General features: G+C 41.8%; 1 long non-coding RNA gene across 1 annotated transcript in view; it reads right to left on the reverse strand.

Annotated features, from left to right (window-relative positions):
• Positions 1 to 18933, reverse strand: part of LOC121661624 — a 41332-nt gene extending 22399 nt beyond the window's left edge. Inside the window, exon 1 of the long non-coding RNA XR_006015053.1 lies at positions 18711 to 18933. This is a non-coding gene — a long non-coding RNA (uncharacterized LOC121661624). The remainder of the gene's footprint in view (positions 1 to 18710) is intronic.
• Positions 18934 to 20195: the final 1262 nt, after the last annotated feature.

Here is a 20195-nt window from a genome sequence, read left to right on the forward strand (position 1 = left end):
GTGATGAAAAGAGTTTATCCTCAGTAGAGGATCACAGAAGATGTGGCCAGTGTACTAAGACTTGGATAGATTTTGTCTGTGATGTTGGAAGACACAATGCTCTTAAAGCCAAAAAGATATCCAAGGGCTCATGTGGGACTGATGAGGAAATAGGTTAAGTATATGGCATTTCTGGAGAGTTTCAAAAGCTTGCGAATGCATTGACTCCTACAAATCCTGACCACAGATTTTTGCTTCCATAGTCTTTATTTCCAGTAAAAGCAGGAAAGGATGATAAGAGCTTTCTAAAATGTTACACTTTCCTTTCTGTTAGCCAAATAAATACTAAGAAATGGGACAAATGAAGGATGGTAATTTATTTGCTATTTTTCCAGCCACTGCTATTTGTAAGTGTCCATCTGCACCAGTCACTCCAGGGGCTGATCAGGGGGCCTGGGAAAGGAGACGAAGACAGACTTTGCTGAAACAACCTGCTTCTTCCCACTTGGAACAAAAATGCAGTTTGATGGGTGAGACAGGATCCTGCAAAAAGGTGGGATGGCTGCATTGGCAGCAGTCAGTCTCCAGTCTGGCGGACAGCAGTGACTTTTGTATCTCAGCATTGCACTCCTGTTGCTGTGGCTCCGAATGATTAATTTTGAGGATAATAACCTCCTTCGTGGTGCTGCAACCTGCAGCACAAGGGTGATGGGCACCCCTTCAGACTGAATCACAGGACAATGGCTGAGCTGTTTTTTAATCTTAACGAGAGCTGTCATTAAAAGTTACTGAAGCCTGACTTTTCCTCACTCTTTGTCAGTCCCCCCTCAGCCTGGGCTGCAGATCCCACGTCCTTTGAAGCAATCTGAGCTCTCTTTGTTTTTTTGGGTGCATAATGATGCATCTCTGCTGCTGAGAACGCGCAGCAAGACCCAGCGAAGCGTGACTGGCGGGAAGGCCAATACCAAAGTAAGCTGGGAAGCAATCCCCTGCAGTATTTCTTGAGCTCTGCCTGCTGGGATTAAAGGTGCCTGTGAAAAACACAGTGCTTTTGCCAGTCCTTTGCCAAGGGTAGAGTCCAGCTCTGTTTGGTGTCTTGCAGGGCATTGGATAAAGCAAGGGATTTAGGTCTTTATATTTAAGGTTATTGACATTATGTAGCTCAGTTAATGACACAGTGCTTTCAGCTGTTGAAGGCAGTCTTGATCGCCAGGACATGTTGCATCAAAATCATAGAATATGTCATTTCTGAGGAGGCTGCCTGCTGTCAGAACCACTGCTTTCTTAGGTATTTACTTTCCCATTTTGCCACACTGCAAGTATTAATAGTTACTTCTATCACATATTATCAGAAAGAAGCTGACAACAGGATGAATAATGAAGCTACTTCCTGTGAGCATTCAAATGGGCCTGTAATTGGTATTATACTCTAAACACTGCACATTGAGAATAATTTCTGTCTGTATAGAAAATGCCAGGGTCAAAGGGATTTTTATTGAAAATTTTAAAAAGTTAAAGAAATTTGGAGTGTGGGGCCACCTGTCACAGACCCTTCCCATGCAACATCTGCACTCTCCGTTTCTCTCTCTGCCAGCCCCCTGAAGAAGGCTTTGCAGATCCACACTTATTTGGAGGCTGGGATTGCCACTCATGGCTGTGCATTGTTACTGCTGGCTTTTCCTCTCACACAAGCAGGGCTGATGCCATTTGTTGAAGGGGAGAAAACAAATTAATTCTGCAAATGACTAGTTCGAAGTTCATTCCTCTCAAGAGCCTTTGTATTTTGTAAAATCAGGGTACAGCAAAGAGATGGCCACATAGAGCAGCCTCTCCCTGTAACTGTGAGCAGGAAAACAGCTGCCTAAGGTCAGTCCCTAAGGGCCTTTGGCAGGAAAACAGTGTCTAAGGCCTTTGGCAGTTTCACTTGTATTTTACGACCCATGCTGATGTGGAATCCTTACTTTCTGTGCTTCTAATATGCTTCCTACACTGGCCACCAGCTGGAAGAAAACAGGACTCAATAGGTTTTATCCAACACACTCAGTTCCCTATATCTTTTAATTATTTGTGGCGTACAAATAATTCTGTGCTCCTCCCAACTTCTGCTCTTCCCTCCTCTGGACATCCCTCAAAAGGGTCAAGCTCTACAAACAATAATGACTCCAAGGTGCGCCTGCTGACACAATTTGAATTAAATTAAGCCAATAATTTACAAATTGGAAAAATCTCATGTTTTTAGTGGATGAAAGTATTGGCTATAAATTCCTGAGCCTTTCTGTTCTGTGCCCAATTAAATGTGGTAAGTAAAATCTTGTTCTTTTCCCAAATTTACAATTGCGCATGACAATATTCAGAGTACATCTGTCTACAGATTTATTATCCAGTAAATTTCATCTGCATGGTTTGATGGTAATTAAAATAATAAACGCCATGGAGTCACCGGTTCACTGAATAATTTCTGAGAGACAAGGTGAACAGTCCAAAGTCTATCCAAGAAAAACAAGTACAGCCACGGAAGTCCCTCTTGCTGTTTCTTTAACTCCTTCTCATTTCTCTGCTTCAATTCTGCATCCAAGGCCCAGATTTCTTACTAGTCATGTCACTGGAATCATTCATTGTAAAAAGCTTTTCAACCTTACAAAGAACAAGTGCAGACACAGGGGGTGGATGAGGAAAGCAGTGTCTTTGCTCCTCAGCTCTCATCTGCACTGTCGGCAGGAGACCATGAAGTGATCCTCTCTTACCCATCCAGCCACAATCAATGACTTTAAGTATTACCCCTGGAAATTGTTAAGAGGACAAATATCATCATAATTAGTGTATTTGAATGAATTTGTTTGCAAAACTGTACTTGTATGACAAATTGCCAGACTAAGTCCATAGCTGCAGCATCAGGCATCAGTGAGGCTTTTCTAGTTAAGAGGGACCAGCTGAGACTACTCATCTTGTGTAAGGTGTTACCAGGTTAAAAAAAGTTGCCATTACAGGAACAGGGTTGACAATCACCTGGTTGAGGCATAATAAGGTGTATATCCAGGAACCTACCACGTTTAAACAGACTAAGTAGAACTATAAACTTGTAATCACTGCAGAATTTAACTGTTGCTGCCTTTCTGCCCAGGCTACAGCCCATGCTGTTAGCTCAGCAAAGCACAGGAATATCCATCTTCTGCTCCATTATGAGGTTCCCCCCACTGTGGCAGCTTGATTTGCAATTTCATATTCAGCTTGCACCTCTACACCAGTCCTCATTTTTCACATCTCTTCCAGCATCACATATTCCCAGATTTCTTCCTTTCATGAACCATGTATATGAATGGAATTTTCCCAAAAGAAAGCCAATATTTTTCTTAGTCGTGTCAATTAGGCATTAATCCCACAAATGTAAATATTTAAATTCGCATAGCAGAGTAAGCCTATTGATTTACTTTCTTCCCATTGCTTATCTCTGCTGCCATTGTACTGTTCCTCAGTTCTCACAGATGATTAGTACAGGCGTTAAAATTGCTTTCCAGTATCTTTCATGAAGATTGTAAGTTAAAAAAGAAGAAAGCACGTGATCAAAAACTTGGTCCACTATGAGAAACACAATCAGATGATCTTGTGGATACATCTCTGACATTGCAGGCTGTTCAAAAGACAACACCTTTTTTACTCCAATCATCTGTCAGGATATGAATATAATTTTGCCATACAGTTATGTATACTGGACCAAAATACTCACCTTCACAGTTGTATTACCCAGAAGCTGAAGAATGTGTGCTCTGGGTAAGAGGGGCAGAGATTTATGAAAGGGGTTTTACAGGTTTGAAAATGAAGAGGGGTGATGCTTCAGGTCAGGAATTAAGATGGCAAGGAAGAGTTGTCTAATAAACTCTCCCAAACACGGCCATGAGCAACATGCCAGAAACAGGACTGGCTTTACTGGTCACCAGGAGGTGGTAAAATCATCTAGAGGCACTTCAGTCCAGAAATGCTGCTCTTTGCAAGACCTAGGGCAACTTGCAGTGCCTGTGAGGATTGACTTGGACTGCTGGAGCAACACTGCATCCAAAAGGTATAAGGACAGGTCAAAGCCATCTCTGCTCATCTTTTCCTCTTTTTGAGTACCTTATTTGGGGCTGTAGGACATATAGCAGATTTCCACAGTATGAGTATCTTAAAATATGTTCCATTCAAAGGCAGAACATCCTAAAACATTAAAACTATTTCAGACATTTTCAAGAGAAAAAAATGGCACAAAAATAACTCACAAAGACACTCATGCCAAGTCCTGAATGAACCCAGCAATAAAATAGTATTACTCGTTCATAACACACAGCTCTGTAGATGTTTAATGGACAAGAATGTATTTGCACAACTGCTGAACTGGCTGATAGCTTGTGTGTTGGAGGCTGCACGATGAAACTGAAATTCAAACACAGTTCCTCTCCTCTGGAAAGTGGCTGCAGACAAGAGGGCATGAGACCATCAGGTTTTTAGCTTCCCGCCTGATCTCTTTAGCCAAAAATTGACAAAATAAAGCAGGACTGCTCAAAATGTGATTGTCTGGGTTTTCATGACAACCCTTGCTGCTTGGACGGTTCTCTCAGGTTCACACTCACTAATGTTGCTCTAGTTTACAGGCTGGGATAAATACAAAATCTCCAAATGGCAAGTGTAGCCAAAATGAGGCAGAAGATTTTATGCCACAAAAAACCATTGAGTTTCAGATCTGTTCCACTTAAACTCATAAATTTCACCTCTGAACACATCTGTATGAAAAATAGCTATATTTCCACAGCAGTCAGCTGAAAATTGCTGTTGCTGTCTCCTATAGCACATTAAATCAAAGAGGTGTTAGGCCAGGCCTGACTGACATGATCAACACTATACTTTGGTGGAAGATTTCTGCTCTAGGACAATCAGGCAAGCAATGAAAGAAATGAATTTACCATACATTACTGATTGTTTACGCATTATTATCACTCTAGTTTTGTGCCCTTCTTGTGTTTTTGCATCCTCTAATTCTAGAATGCATGTCAGTTTTTATCTGAAAGATACTTTAAATAGTTTTCCTTCAATCTTAGGTTTTTTCTTCCTTCTATTACTGTATGCTCATGTGAGAGCAGCACTTCATTCTCTGGATGCCACCTCCTAACTGTGGCCAGTGCTTAGGGTCTGTGAATGAGGTGATGTTCCATTTTTTATGAGATCTGACACAGGACAAGCAGAGATACTACAGGTAATACCTCTGTGCCTATTCTACAAAGCCTGGCCTGTGAAGAAAACCAGAAAGTCTGTGTTGAGTGAATAAATACTGATGGTGGTAGTTGACACACAGCCTGTGTACAGATGGTCATTAGGAAAGGTAAATGGTCTAAAAACCTAAGAAGCTTTCTTTTATACTGTAAGGTTATATTTTCACTAAATGAGAACTTCACATTTACTTCTGGGGAAAAAAACCGACCTGACTTTGACAAAATATACTGTGGCAATCCAATCAGTAACAAAAGCAGTATTGCTTAAAACAGAAAATTAAAAATTGAAGAACAGATTAACATGAGGAAAGAGAAAAAGTTAGCATGTAATGACTGAGATTAGAATTTATCTTTTCACTTAGAAGACATCTGTTTCCTACTTGTATTCAGCATATTCAGCATCTATAAAGATGCCACACAGTGTATCAACAGGTTTCTTACAAGTTTTTACAAAATATCGAGCAAAACTTCACACCTATGAATTAATTTTTGTCAGACTATTGTTTCCCCTCAGTAGTTAAAAAAAACCCAAAACCTTTAAATCTTAGAGATATGTTCTTGGCAACCAAGATGGGATTTTATAGGGGTGCACGGAGCTGTAAATGTACTGAACGCCTCGTAACCATGATTCACACGGGCTGTACTCATTCGGTGGATTTTCAGTTATAGCCTGTAGGCAGTATTACAGCATGGACAGCAGGTACTGTGGAATCATCACCTTTCATACTTGTTTCCTCATTTACTGCTGGATGGTAGAAAAATTATTGGTGAAGCCTATAAGGTCAGCACGTTCTTTGGCTGAGCTGAGAACAGCAGATATCATAACAGTCATACACAAATCAGTGAAGCATGCAACATGTAGGCCAGCTAGTACTGGATATAAAGTTGACTAATTCTCAGTGTGAATAAAACCTGGTGAATTTATATATATGTAACTTCAAAGATTCACTACCTAAAAATGAAACTGTAGACTAAGAAGATGGTGTTTGGAAGAGCCCTCAGAGAAGATCTATGTAAAGTCCTTTCATCGAGAAAGGAGGAACTGCATTTAGGCATTGCCTAAAACGGTTTGTCCAGTGGGTTTCTGCAAACTTTCAACATGCCTAATGAGTCTATTCTGCTATTTCAGGGCTCCAGTCAAAAAGGTTGGGTTTTTCCAAATGTATAAATTAAATCTTCTTTGCTGCAAATTGATATAATTTCCTTTTATTTTCTCTGAGTAACTGTGAAGACAAGTTTATCACAGTCCTCTCTCAAATAACCTTTAGAGCAATCCATCAGAAGACTGCTATCTAATCACCCTCCCCAAACCTGCCTGTGCCTGGGGTAAGCGAGGACAATCTTCTCTCATAGTCAATGCTTCAACATCTCGTAATCCAGACACTCTCTCTTCAGTTTCTCCACGTCTTTTGTAACCAAACACAATGTGGCATTTGAGGTAGTTTCTGGGAAAGAGAAGAAAGCTGTCATTATCTCCTGTGAGATATGTATGATGCTGCCATTAGTACAGCTGAGATGAGTTAACAGCATTAAATTATTACTTCATATTCTGCTTAGAATCAGCCTCAAACCCCAGCCTCCCTTTTTAACTAAGCACTTATTTGCATGCTTGATTTTTCTTTCTCAAGTATTGCACATGCACTGTCATTTCTCAATGTCATTCTTGTTTGGTTTTTGATCTTTTTGATTCCACACAGTTAGTATGAATTCTAGTCCTTGATGGTTCACAAACCTTCCAGCATGGTGTCTCACATTTCAGCCCACTCTTCTCTGCCCTCTCAGCTGTTCACTAAAATGTTGATTACAACTTTGTTCAGGAAAGGCCCTTGCAGGAGCACATATAAAAATAGACACCAAATTCCTGAGGTGTGATCCTTCAAACTGTATTTCCAACCAGATGGGTGCATTATGTTTATACCAATGTCCATTAACTTGCTTTTGTGAGTATCATGTGGTGCTACTAAAAACCTTACTGAAGTCAAGAAATATCTGGATCTAATGCTTCTGACTTATCCACCAAGTCAGAGACTGCTCTTCAGATCACCATGCTGATTATTTTCAGTCTTGCTGAAGTCTTCTAAGTAATTACAAACTGATTTTATAGTTGCTTGTTCAAGAACTCTTGCTGATATTGAGTGTAGGATCACTGGTTTACTGTTCACCAAGTCCTTGCCAAACACAGGCACCATATCTCATCTTCTGTCAACAGAATGGGCATTCTTGCTGCCTCCCTTCTTCAGTGGTGCCAGTGTTTCCCTCTTAAAGGGAAAATATCTACAGTACTAAATTCTCAAGTTATGAACAGAACCTTGTTTTTCAAAAGGAAAAATAAAGGAAAAAAAATTGTGGCTGACTGATCCAAATTTTCAAGGTGAGGGGAGGAAGGTGTGAGTATACTTTCGGTGTGGGAGAAAAGACAGTCAGAAGACATGTATCTTTACATTCACCACATTATTTCCACTGTTAATCCTTAACTTCTAACAGTCTTTTTCCACTTGAAAAGTCTCTTTTTCTCTCATTTTCTAGATCAGTTTAATTTCTTTAAGAGTCTCCTGTGAGTGACCCGCTTCAAACGCTCTCTACAAACCCAGCTATAGAAAGACATCTGATTTGTTTGCACATTTGTTACCTTCAGATGAGTCTAGGAAGTTTGTGACATATGACTTCACTTTGCAGAAACCCTACAACTTTTCATCAATGTACTGTATTTATCCATATGCTTACTAGATGTGATCTTCAGAACGTTTCTGTTATTTTGTCTGGTATACATCATGTTTACTTACCTGATTTTCCTATAAATTCTTCTTTTCTTTTTCCATCTGCAGTGAAACAACCGATTTTTGCATCTAACAGCACTATTTAAATGGCACACCATTTATGCACTGGTTTTAGCCCAAAGAGGTGAAATTCATTGGTTTATAAGACTTTTACAGTAGATTCTATATATTTTCTAAAGTCCTCAAACACTGATTTAATGTTTTCACAGACATCATTCTGCAGAGTAAGGCCAGATCCTGAAGTGGCAGTGATTATCATGGCTCCAGTGTTTTCAGCATTGTGTTAAAGTTTATACAATTAACCCAGGGGTTTACTAGTTCCTTGTCTATGCAATTAGCATGATGGCTTTTTAATTTGGGTGTTGCAGTCCATCCACAAGACATTATATTTGATGAATGCCTCCTGCTGGAAATTGCCCTAGCCTGTCCTAATAGCCCAAAGTTGTTCTCATTTTCTCTCCTTTGCTCTCCTCCAGCCTAGTGTCCCACTAGAAACATGCCAGTGCAGTGTCTTTTCACCAACACAGAGACCTCTGGTAATCTGCCTCCAGGATGCCTGGCTGAATGTGGTATCTGACCTCTTAATGTGTTTGTTAGTGCTTAAAAAAAGATGTGCAAGTGTTGTATTCATGGTGCAATGGTTCAGGTCTTAGAAAACACCTGCAGTAGAGAACGGGCAAATAAGAGAAAGGGAGTTGCAGTATGCAGTAAGTATTTTCCTTCATTTAACACCTTTCATTCACCAGGAGGGGATTATGGGAAGGAACGTAACTTCCTAGCTCAGGGATTTACCTTGCTTCTGAAGCAGCTCCTGAAAGCCAGCAGAGATGATTTGTTGAGGACCAACACTCCAGTATTTCCCATCCTGTTATTGCATTATGGTAAAACCAGAGCCAGCATAGCGTGACTGACTCGCTAATCCCAAGGTGTAGCGTGCCAGGACAGTTGCCAAGTTTTTAGACTACGTCTTTGTTGTCTTTCAGGCTGCAGATTGCCAAGATATGTGGTTTTGGCTGAGTGGAAGCACTTTTTGTTTCAGTATGTCAACACAGCAGGCTGGTAGATCAAAACATTCTATTACTGAGTTCCGACATGCATGGGGTACTGGCAAAGAAAGTGCTTTCTTTATCTCTTCAACAACCAGGCATTACAGGATGTGTTCCTGTCTGTGATGTTTGCTTGTGATTCATTATAGGTTTAGGAACACTGAAATGGTGGCAACTTGTATCTCAAATGTGAGGTCATGGCCAGAGGAGAAAGTTGTTCATTGAGGAAATGAGGATATAGACTGTAGGTCTTCAGGCCAGAAACCTGCAGAAATGTGATGGTTACATATTCATTCACCATTCACTGTCCAGTTGCTCCCAAGACTGAGTGGCCTCTGTGTGCTGCAGAGAATTTCGGGTTTGGTTTTGCCTTCCTTTGTCTCCCTGTTATGGCACTGTCCACAAATACTCTCATGTTTGCCTTGTATTAACGCTTTATACTCTGCATCCTCTGTGCCCATTCTGTAGTACAACTGTGTGGTTAGCAAGCCTTCAGCAGAAGCAAAGGGAGCCTTCACCATCTGCCAATTCTGAAATTGCATGATGTTCTGCTCTATCTCCCAGGGAAGCTCCAGTTCACTTTCTTCTCTGGACCTCTAAAAGATGTAGAGTGACAATGACTACATTGGCTAGAAAGTCGGTGCTCACCTTGGTCCTGTGAGTGAGTCTGGAAGACATCCAGTCCCCTGGCATAAGTTGAAACTGCAATTCTTCAGTGTTCACCACTGAATATGCAGGATAATAAGAAGATTTAATGAACCCTAGTAATTTCTAGTCTGTCCCTTCCTTTAAGCAGCAAAAGGCAATATAATCCATAAATATAAACATTTTCTTTTTGATTACTCTTTCTGATACTTTTGATTTGTTTTGTTCAACCTGGACTTCATTATGAGTTTCACTGCTTTTCTACTATGGTTGAGGCTTGTGTCTGACCATGAAAACAAAAAAAATGTGAACTTCACTAAAATAAGAAGCAAAACCATAGAACTGATCATTTGAAGACTTGGGACAGTTTCTGGATATAAGAATATATCTATTTTCTATAGAAAATGGAATAAAGTCTGCCTGCAAAGGCTGCTGTGGCTTCACTCTAAAGCACCACCCTGTTGGAGCCACCCCCAGGCTACCCAAAATTTCTTTGTAGAACGCACAGCAAGGACATCCATGAAGATGGTTCACCCAAGTACAATGCAAACTTGCTGACCCCATGCACTCACATCTACACCATCTTCTGCTGAAGAACATTTGCTAGAAAAGACTGGATTCCAAGATTCAATCTCTGATTAAAAGGGAAAAAAATATTTTTGGGTAAAGAAGAATGCTCTTAACCCCTGGGGGATTGACTCTGTTCCTGTTGCAGTTGCTGCCTAAAAGACAGTGGTCAAGAAGTCATCTGCTGATTCAAATGAAGGCCTGAAGGAATCAAAAAGTGTTAATGGGGAATTACCAATCCATGGGAGATTTTGGTAAAATATGTTTCATGGGGAATGAGTCACATGAAAAGCCTGTCTGGAATTCGCCAGTGATTTGGAAGAAACAGAGGATTATGGCTGACTGAGGACACAATTGCAGATGGTACAAAAATCAGAGGAATAGGAATTAACAGCTAAGGGGGGCCAGAGGGAAAATAGCACACTCTGGCACCTTTGTTGTGATAGGAGCAATCAAGTAGTGAGAAGGCCTGGATCAAGGAGCCTGTATCACTTCTGTGGGTGCTCAGGAGGCTTGTACCAAAGGGCATCCATGTCAAAGGTGCCTTGCCCAAGGGGACATATTTGGGGGCCACAGAAAGCTGAGCACCAGGAGTGTGGGATGGGAGAGGAGGGCATAGCCATGACAAATCCCCTTGCCATCTGTGCCTGCCGCTGGGCTGGGGCCAACTGCAAAGAGCTGGGAGAGAGCAGTGATTTGGGGAAGGGGAGGCTGATGGGCACAGTACATTTAACTAATTGCAGAGAAAGGGAAGAGGGAATCCAGAGTCTGAGTGCTTATGTGGAGGGGAGGGGAGGATACGTGAAACTGTGGGCTTCTTTCATCTGACAGATAAAGGCGGGACAAGATATAGTTTCTCACATGTGAAGCTGGCTGGGTTTAGCACTGGGCACAATTAGCTGCTGAAATGGGAGGAGTTGAGAAAGTCTCCAGCACCTGGAGTCCCCAGGCCAAAGCTGGATGCTTCTGCCAGGGACAGACGATTACTGAAGCACAGATGGGAATCAAAGATCTCAGCTGCTGAACAAGAGTCCACAGCTCGTGTTGTTCCAGAAAGCCAGCTGTATCATGACTTAGTCTCTGCAGCTCTTCTGTCTGGATTTGTGATGGGCATTTGAAACCAGGATCAAGTCTGTTGGACAGTACTCCTTGGGACACTGTTTGCAGTCACAGCTGAAAGTTATTATCATCATGACAATCATCATCATTGTCCCTATGCCTGCTGTCACTGTTATTTGTACTACTGTAGATCAGGGTCACTTTGTACTGAGGGCAGTGGGGACACTGTGTAGCAACTAAAGCAACAGTGTTTCCTGACCCAAAGAAAAGTTCTGTGCCTGTTAATTAACAAATGCATAATAGAAATTGCCTATCAATCTGCCCTGCCCCCTCCCCTCTTCTCTGTTTTCATTAAATTCTTATGGATCTTATGGATTACAATAGTTTACTATCAAAAAAACCCCAAACCTATGTCAGAAAAGTAATTACTTTATTTGTCTGTTTTACTGAATAGTGGGAAACCTAATCTCTACTGCCCAACTGGGTGTGTTTGGCTGTTCCTCAAACTAAAACAAGACTCGGAAGATTAAAGTGCAGCTTGGCTCAAGATCAGGTGAATCAGCACATTTATAATGCCACAAAATAGCCTGCAGGATGGCCTTCTCATCTGTAATTACACAGGGATTTTATGCTGTACAGGCAAAGGAAGTAATTTGATTTATCTGTTCTAATTAAATATATGATGAGAGGAAACAGTGGTATGTCTGTTTAAAACATGCTTTAGGTTCTTTTGGTGAGAAAGTGAATGTGACTGTAAGTACTGTGCTTTAATGTGACTGTAACTTTCCCATTAGTGCTCACACTCTTAAATGTCATTTATGTAACAAACTGTAATGGCAGGTTTGGACTGGCATTTGGGATGAAATTTCGTGTGAAGAACAGTCCTCAGAATGCATGAATTTCCAACTTTTTATACTACATGAGCTTATTTTCCAATCTCTTGCAAGTCACTTGGGGTAATTCCTCATATCCATGGAAATAAAATGAAATCCAGTTATTGCAGAACCAGGGCCAATGAAGATATTTGGGAAAATTAATTCCCACCAACTGTAGTGGAAGCCAGGTATGACCCACATGTGGCCATGGGCTCTTTTAACTGGGAAACAGCAATGTTTCCTTAGGAGGAGTATTTGAACACTGACATTCAGTATTTTTTTCTTGTCTATTGGTGAATGCCTGATCACAAGAGTCCTGCCTTTGGTTTCAAAAGCCAAGGTCAGCCCTGAGTTTTTACAAGACAGTGTTAATAGGAAGAAGTAGAGAAGGGAAGGATTGTGATGAGTGAAAGGAAAGGATTTTAAAAGTCAATTTGTCAAATACCGATTAAAAATGTAACAAGAAAGTGAATCGAGTTCTCCCACTGTAACCGTCTTATCTAAGGCCAAGACAACTGTTTGGGGACAGTCATTAAAAAAATAGTGTCAGTGTTTTAAGACCACTAAGAATGGGCCATCTTACCAAAACACTGTGTTTTGCAGGTCCTTTCACATATTTCTGTGTTTGACCTTTTAAAAAGGACAGGGATCTTTAAACCTGCCCAATCAGTGAAGAGGACAAATACTCTATGGGCCTGTTTGCTGGAACTGTTATTTAATTATGTGTCACTGGTTTGTAATGGTGTGAGTTTTGCAGAAGGACTTGATGTTCCAGCTGTTTAGGGAGGAGAAAATATGCTGTAAATTGGACAACAGCTTTTTTTTTTTTTTTCCCCTGAGGATTAGAGGTTTGAGGGAGGGAATAGAATCTGAGCAAGTTTCGGTCCTGCTGACTAGTGTCATGCCCAGGGAGACATATCTGGCTAACAGCTTGTCCTGGGAACTTAACATGAACATAAAAGAGAAAAGGTATTACCTGTACCATCCAGGAAGGCTTTGGCAACCTTAGCCTGGAAAGCTACCAAGGGAAAATGATATTTCTGGAAGAAACTAATGACTTACTCAACTCCTAAAGTTGGTGGTGCTAATGACTCAGAGAGCAGGGCATCTTGTTTGTGTAGTTGAAAGCTTTCTGCTGACTGTGAGTAATGGATTTGCCAGGGCAGAGCCCATCCAAAACTTGCCAGCAAGCCAGGAAAAGGGGGAGGCAAGTACATCTGCTTCTGACTTTCAGGAAAGCACTGCACAAGCTGCTAGGGTGAAATACCCCTGTAGGTGTCTGCTGGTTGTAGGTTTGCTCCCCAGTGCTGTTTGAGAGGAGCCCCAACTCCTCCCAGTGCCCCCTGTACCTCTGCTTCCCCAGGATAAAAGGAAAGGCTCCCATCTTCAGCTTCACCCTGTACGCTGGGGTGGCTGACATACAGTTTATCCTCCACTGCCAGAAAACCTGTTGTTCTCTGGAAAGCGACTGCTGCTGCCCTAGATTCCCTTGTCCAGGTTGTTGATAAAGGTATTAAACTGGACTGGGCCCAACACAGAGCCCTGGGGAACACCACTTGTGACCGGCCACCAGCTGGATGGGACTCCACTCCCCATCACTCTCTGGGCGCAGCCTCAGCCTCTTTTACCCAGAGAAGAATGCACCCATCCAGGCATGAGCAGCCAGTTTCTCCAGGAGAATGTTGTGGGAGACAGTGTCAAACACTTTACTAAAGTCCAGGTAAATACATCCACAGCCTTTCCCTCACCCGCTAAGTGGGTCACCCTGTAATAAAAGGAGATCAGGTTGGTCAGGCAGGACTTGCCTTCCATAAATCCATACTGGCTGAGCCTGATCTCCTGGTTGTCCTGTACATGCACTCAAGTTGTTCTGCTCCAGAATGCCCCCAGGCACTGAGGTCAGACTGACAAACAGACGTGTCCTTATGACCCTTCTTGTCGATGGGCATCACATTTGCTAACTTCCAGTCAACTGTGACTTCCCTGGTAAGACAAGACTGCTGGTGAATGACGGAACGTGGCTTGGTGAGCAGTTCCGCCAGCTACCTAAGTACTCTTGTGTGGATCCCATCTGACCCCGCAGACTTCTGCATTTCTGAGTGGTGTAACAGGTCACTGACCATTTCCCCTTGAATTATGGGGGCTTCATTCTGCTCCCCATCACTGTCTTCCAGTTCAAGGGGCTGGGTACCCTTTGGACAATTGGGTAGTCCTCACTATTAAAGACTGAGGCAAAGAAGTCATTAAGTACCTCAGCCCTTTTCTCATCCTTTTTCACTATGTTTCCCCCCCATCCAGTAAAGGATGGAGATTCTCCTTAGCCCTCCTTTTGTTGCTGATATATTTATAGAAACATGTTTTATTGTCTTTTATAGCAGTAGCCAGATTAAATTCTAGTTCAGCTTTGGTCCTTCTTATGCATAATCTTCCAATATCTTTGTAGTTCTCCTCAGTTGCCTGCCCCTTCTTCTACAGGGCATAAACTCTCTTTTTTCCCCTGAGTTCTAGCCAAATCTGGAGTCCTGTTCTGAGCGCTGATTTTAAACCCAACACCTTGCTTAACCCCTACATCGCTCTGCTCCCACATGAGAAACTTGCCCTTGTTTGCTTCAGACTTTGCTGTCTCACACAATGACATGCAAAAGGTGAGCTGTGTCCATCAGCAGGACACACACCTTGTAACTGGAGAGAGACAGAAGATGTAGTGTTAGGTGGCCTGTTAGGACATAAAAGGTGTGTAAGAAGAAAGGCATCAGCTGCCATCAGAGAAGTAGGTGTTTTACATCCACTCTGAGATAATCCCTGAGGTGCTGTGGTGTGAGGTGCATGCCATGAAACACCTGCAAAAGAGCAGTGCCAGGGATTGCAGAGCTCCTCTGTGTATTGAGCAAAACCTGTTGGAAGCAGAGATTTTTCTCACATCTCCAATGCTAGCGATACAGAGACCAGGACGCTGTCTTGTATGCCAGGTCTGAAATCCAAATGTGGAAAATTGCTTTCACATTCTCTCAACACAGGACACAGGGATTTCCCACACAGCCAAGAGAAAATCAGCTGTAATGGAAAGGCTGCAGGGAATTTTGTAGTTCAGGGGGGCTTCCTTGTTTCCTCCTCTCCCCAGTCTCAGCTGTGCTCACTGATACCAGAGAGGTCCTAGTCATTCCCTCTGCCCTGATAGCTGATCTGGATCAGTCACTTGCTTTCCTAGGCATCCTTGGCTCCCTCAGACACCGTGGTGTTCCCTTTCCAGTGTCTGTGGCTGTGTGCACCCAAACAGGACACAGGTCAGTGGCACTCGTGCATGCTGCTGTGAGCAGTGCCTGCTCCTGGCTACTGGCTGCTTCCTCCTCTCTCTTCCAGCTTCTCTGGGCCTATCCTGCTAGGTCTGCAAAACATCCTGTTTAATCACTTTCAGCTAGTTTTAACCTACCTTGCCATATGTATGCTCAAACCTGCTCACCTACAGCTTTCAGTAAAACTCATGTGACATACCAAATACTCTCCTGAAATCCTTACTTGTTGTACAAAACCTGTTCACCCCACTCAGCTTAATTCTGTTCCCCAGATTATTCCTCCATTGCCCGCCTCTGCTGACAGTGACAAAACATGGACTACTTCATTAGCTCCCTGTGTACACACAAGCAATTTGCTGGAGAGACTCATGGCATTGCTGCTAGTACTGCAACCTCCTGCTTTTAATTACACTTTGCTAAATCCAAAACACTCCTTCCAACATTTATTCTCCTCTTTACTAATAGCACATCTGACAGAAGGCCTTCTCGTATCACCTCTAGGGTGCAGCTTGGCCATAGGTGTGGTTTTATTTTTTCACTGTCCTGCAGTGCTTAATTTTTTTGCTTCCATCTTGTTGAGCAGAAGAGGCAGAAAATCTTAACATGTGGCAGACCAGGGTTTGTCATCCTCAGGAGCTTTGGTCAGTTCAGCTGGACCTCTGTTGTGGTCTTGGGAGCGCGAGCACAGTGTTTGAGCATGGCTGGGGGCAAGCTGATATTCACAAACCCGGAATTTTCATTGCCCCACAAGACCCATAGGGAACGATAGAGTGAGTAAAATTATAGGTACACATTTTATCCTGAAATGGTTTTGAACAATGACACTGTGAACTGCATGATCATTCATCAGTGATCAGAAACAAGCATGGCAGTAAATCAGGGAATGTAGTGCAGTGACTAAGGCTCATGACTCCTTGGAAGAGTTCTCCTACCCCTAATTTTAAGTTTCACCCAGTGACATGGTCCCTTTGTGAAAAGAAGAAAAAGACCACTGTGAACACCCAGTGGTCTTGCAAAGACAAAGTGCTTTAAGAAAACCCAGCTCTGATGTAGGAAATCGTAGAAATAAGTTATGTTTAACTATGGAATCTGACCGTATATATAGGTCATGTCTGTCTACAACACGTGTATATAGAGACAGATACATCTACGCCTTGCACAATTTACTGTTTCAGTTTTCCTGTTCAGCTAAGGTTCTGTTTCAGAAATTTTCCACCTCCTCCTTGAGCTTCCTCCTTCATTATACTCTAATAAGCATTTCTTGCTGCCTGACGGCATCTAGTTCAAATAGCTAGCAAGATCAAACTCAGGAGAAAATAAATAGGAGCCACGAGGCCCTCTATAAAATAGCCTACACCTTTCATGGACTGAAATGGATGTTTGTCAGTAATGAGGCACTGTAATTAAATGAAATAAGCCTTGGCAATACCTCTGCCGTATCTGCCTGTACAATGCTCCCTTAAGCAGCAACACTCCCATGGGAAATTAAATATACTGTCTGTGCATTAGACAGCCTTATTGTTTGGGTGTTCCTGCAGCTAAGAAACCCTCACCACTGTCTCCTAAACAAAGGCCTTGTGGAGGGAAGGTTTTGGGCTTCTCTGAAATTTGGGTGCAGCTCAGCAGCAGACACCACCTGGGTCAGTCTGACATGCCTGCCCTGGGGTGCAGGTGACCACGACAGGCAAGGAGATGAAGGAGAGACTTTGGCTCTTCTCCTTCATTGGCTCCCCTGCTGTGGGCTCTTTCCCCTGCAGCACATCTAAGCATGGGTATAATGTGATGATAATGATGAAAACACTGAAAAATCATGCTGCTTTCCTAGGATGAAAAGGTTCAAACACAAGCTGTCCTTTTCTCAGGAGATTACCCAGTCTAACTCTTCAAGTGGCCATGGTGGTCTTTCATTATCCCTTGAGGTGGTGGTGAGCTTTCCTATTACTGGGAAAGTCATGAGAGCCCGAGGAGTGCAAAAAGCACTCTGGTGATAATGCTGACATGAAAACTTCTCTCTTTGTCAACACAGGTGTTTTGGGGGGAACTCAAGGATTCTTCTCAAGGATTTTTCTTCTTACTAAAGGGCCCTACAAAAATGCTGTGGGAGTGAAAGAGAGGAACTATTTTGTCAGCATGCTTTTATCTAAAAGCACTGTCTGGACACCACTTTCCATATCCTTCTGAATCATCTGCAATCCATAGTGTAGGAATTACTAATTTGCTTTTTGTTGTCTTAATGTAGTTTTTCTCAAATTAAGTGCTTATTAGACTGGAGTAAAAAGACTAGAAATGTGTGAATTAATGCTTTCTAAATTCTTTCACTGGACAGGAAAAATGAAAGCACAGTTGCCTTCACAATGAATGCAAAGTGTTGGTTTGATGTCTCTTTAAAAATAATTTAGTCAAACTCAGCGTCAGAGTTTTCTTTGGAAAACAAATTTTCCAAACCGTTTCCCAGATATAATCAGCATTCCCCAATCTTTTCCAAACTGTTAGACTTGACATTGCATTTTTTTATGAACAAGAAGTTAAAAAAATTGCTGGTATCTAAAAGTGATGTAACACTTCAATAATTTCTAAGACCAAAACTATTAAACAGTTTTGTGCTATTAAATATGTACTCCGATGCAATTAAGTTCTTTCAATTTTCCCATGAAATTTAGCCGCTTTAAAGTGTATTCTCAGAAAATACTAACTTGTTCAAGCCACATAAATTGCTCCAGAGTGTAACAGCCTCTGCATTACCCTCACTTTCATGTAATTTTTGGGGGATTTTTAAAAAATACAACTAAAAAAAATCAAGAGAAAGAACTGGGATTAGGTAGTTCAATAAGGAGAATCTCAATTAGAGTATAAGATAAATGGGAAAAAAAGAAGAATTGTAGTAAGGGAATAAAGAGCCTTTCATAAGAAAGAAAAGTAGAGATGACAATATTGCTTAAGGTTTGAAGAGAAGGTGTATGCAAGGTGAAGTACTACAGATACATGCAGTCGAGTATGGTTTAGAGGTCAGTTTATCATCTTTATATAGTCAAGTATGGTTTAGAGATCAGTTCAGCATCTCTTCTTAAAAAATAAAGACATGAAGGTATTTTAAAATATTAATTTGATCATTACTTTCACAGTGCATATGTACAGGAAACACTAATATGGATTTCAGTTTGGTAGAGAACTCTAAGAATAGAATTAACAGACAGAATTAGTAAAATCCAAAATCAAATCAGGTACTTACCTAATAAAAGTAAGGTTTCCAGAGAGCTGAAATAATCTATCTGTGTGCGAGGGGTCTGCATCCTCTCTCTTCGCTGTGTTCACAACTGAGCGCTCCTCAGCCTGGTAGGAACTGCTGAGCGTGCCTCCTTCCTTGCTCTCACCAACACCTGGTGTTGACAGCTGTCGGGAAAGGGGAGTGGACTTGGTACACTGTTCTTCTGATTTGCAGTGGCAATTCCTGCAGTGCCATCGCTGAAGTCAGAAAACACCCAAGTATCTGTTGTGTAGAGAGAAAGAAAGAGAGCAAGGAGGAAAGAAAGAGAGAAAAGAGGAAAGAGAGGAAACAAGGAAAAGAGAGATTAAAATAGAAGAAGAGAAAGAGAGAAATAGAGAAAGGGGAAGAAAGAGACAAAAAGAGCGAAAAGGAGGAAGAAAGAAAGAAGGAAAGAAAGAAAAGAAGGAAGGAAGGAAGAAAAAGAAATAAAGAATGAAGGAGAGAGAAAAGGAGAAAGAGAGAAAAAGAACCTGAAGGTACATCCCTGCTATGGAAGCTTGGTCAGGTGCTCAGTTGATGTACGCCAGCAGAGCTTCTTCCCTGTCTTATGTGGGCCTACTCCAGCTGACACCAACTTGGATCTTACCTATGATGTTTACACTTCCTAATCGAGTCAACGTTTAATGCTGCAGGGAAGGAGGAATGGTAAACGTGGCTTTCAGTTCCTTTGGAGGAACTGGGAGTCCTGTAAAGCTACATCTCACCTTGGGACATAACACTTGCGCCACCCTTGTCATGATGTGGGGTGAGACACAGGAGGAGTTGTGCTCCTTTCAGCCTGGTGAGAGCTGAGACTGAAGGATGCCTTTTAGGAGCTACTAATTAATATAGTTAGCTAACTAATATGCACTGTTGCTGGTTTTCAGAGAAAAAAGTTTGGGCTTTGTCACCAACAGAATGAGCTGGTTTTCCTAGTCTGAAGCCCAGCAGCAAATGAAAACATATGCAATGTGGGCACTTAGGTGACCAGAGCCCCAAAATAAAATAGGAGCTGCTTCACCTGTGACCTAGGCTATGGAGGGGTGATCCTGCTAGCCCCTGGCAGTGGTGCTGGTGAAGTCTCTGGACACACTAACTTTGCTAAATGAAACTCCTCAGCTACTTTCACTACAATTACCTGTATTCAACATTACTGTAGGATTTTTGTCCTATCTGCTGGATTCTTAAAATAATGAATAGTGTCTTGGCTTCAGTGCCAGTGGGTTATTTAAAGGAGTGTGCACCATAATTTGAGATTCATTTGTGGTTGAACAGGCAAGGGCAAAAATACTGTTCATCATATCAGATTACAATTTTCTTTAAAAACAGATTAGGTTTTCATGACCCACAGCATTAATTTTAATTAAAGTTCCTTATTAAAAAGATCTCTCTTTGGTTATGGGTGGATGTGTTCAGCTGAATTTGAGGATACATTATCAACATGCTGTGAGAGAATAGGTAATTTAGTTA

This window comes from Corvus kubaryi, unplaced genomic scaffold, assembly GCF_017639235.1.
Source record: "Corvus kubaryi isolate FWS band 111438036 unplaced genomic scaffold, C.kubaryi_AGA036_p1.0 37184, whole genome shotgun sequence".
NCBI classification, from domain to species: domain Eukaryota; kingdom Metazoa; phylum Chordata; class Aves; order Passeriformes; family Corvidae; genus Corvus; species Corvus kubaryi.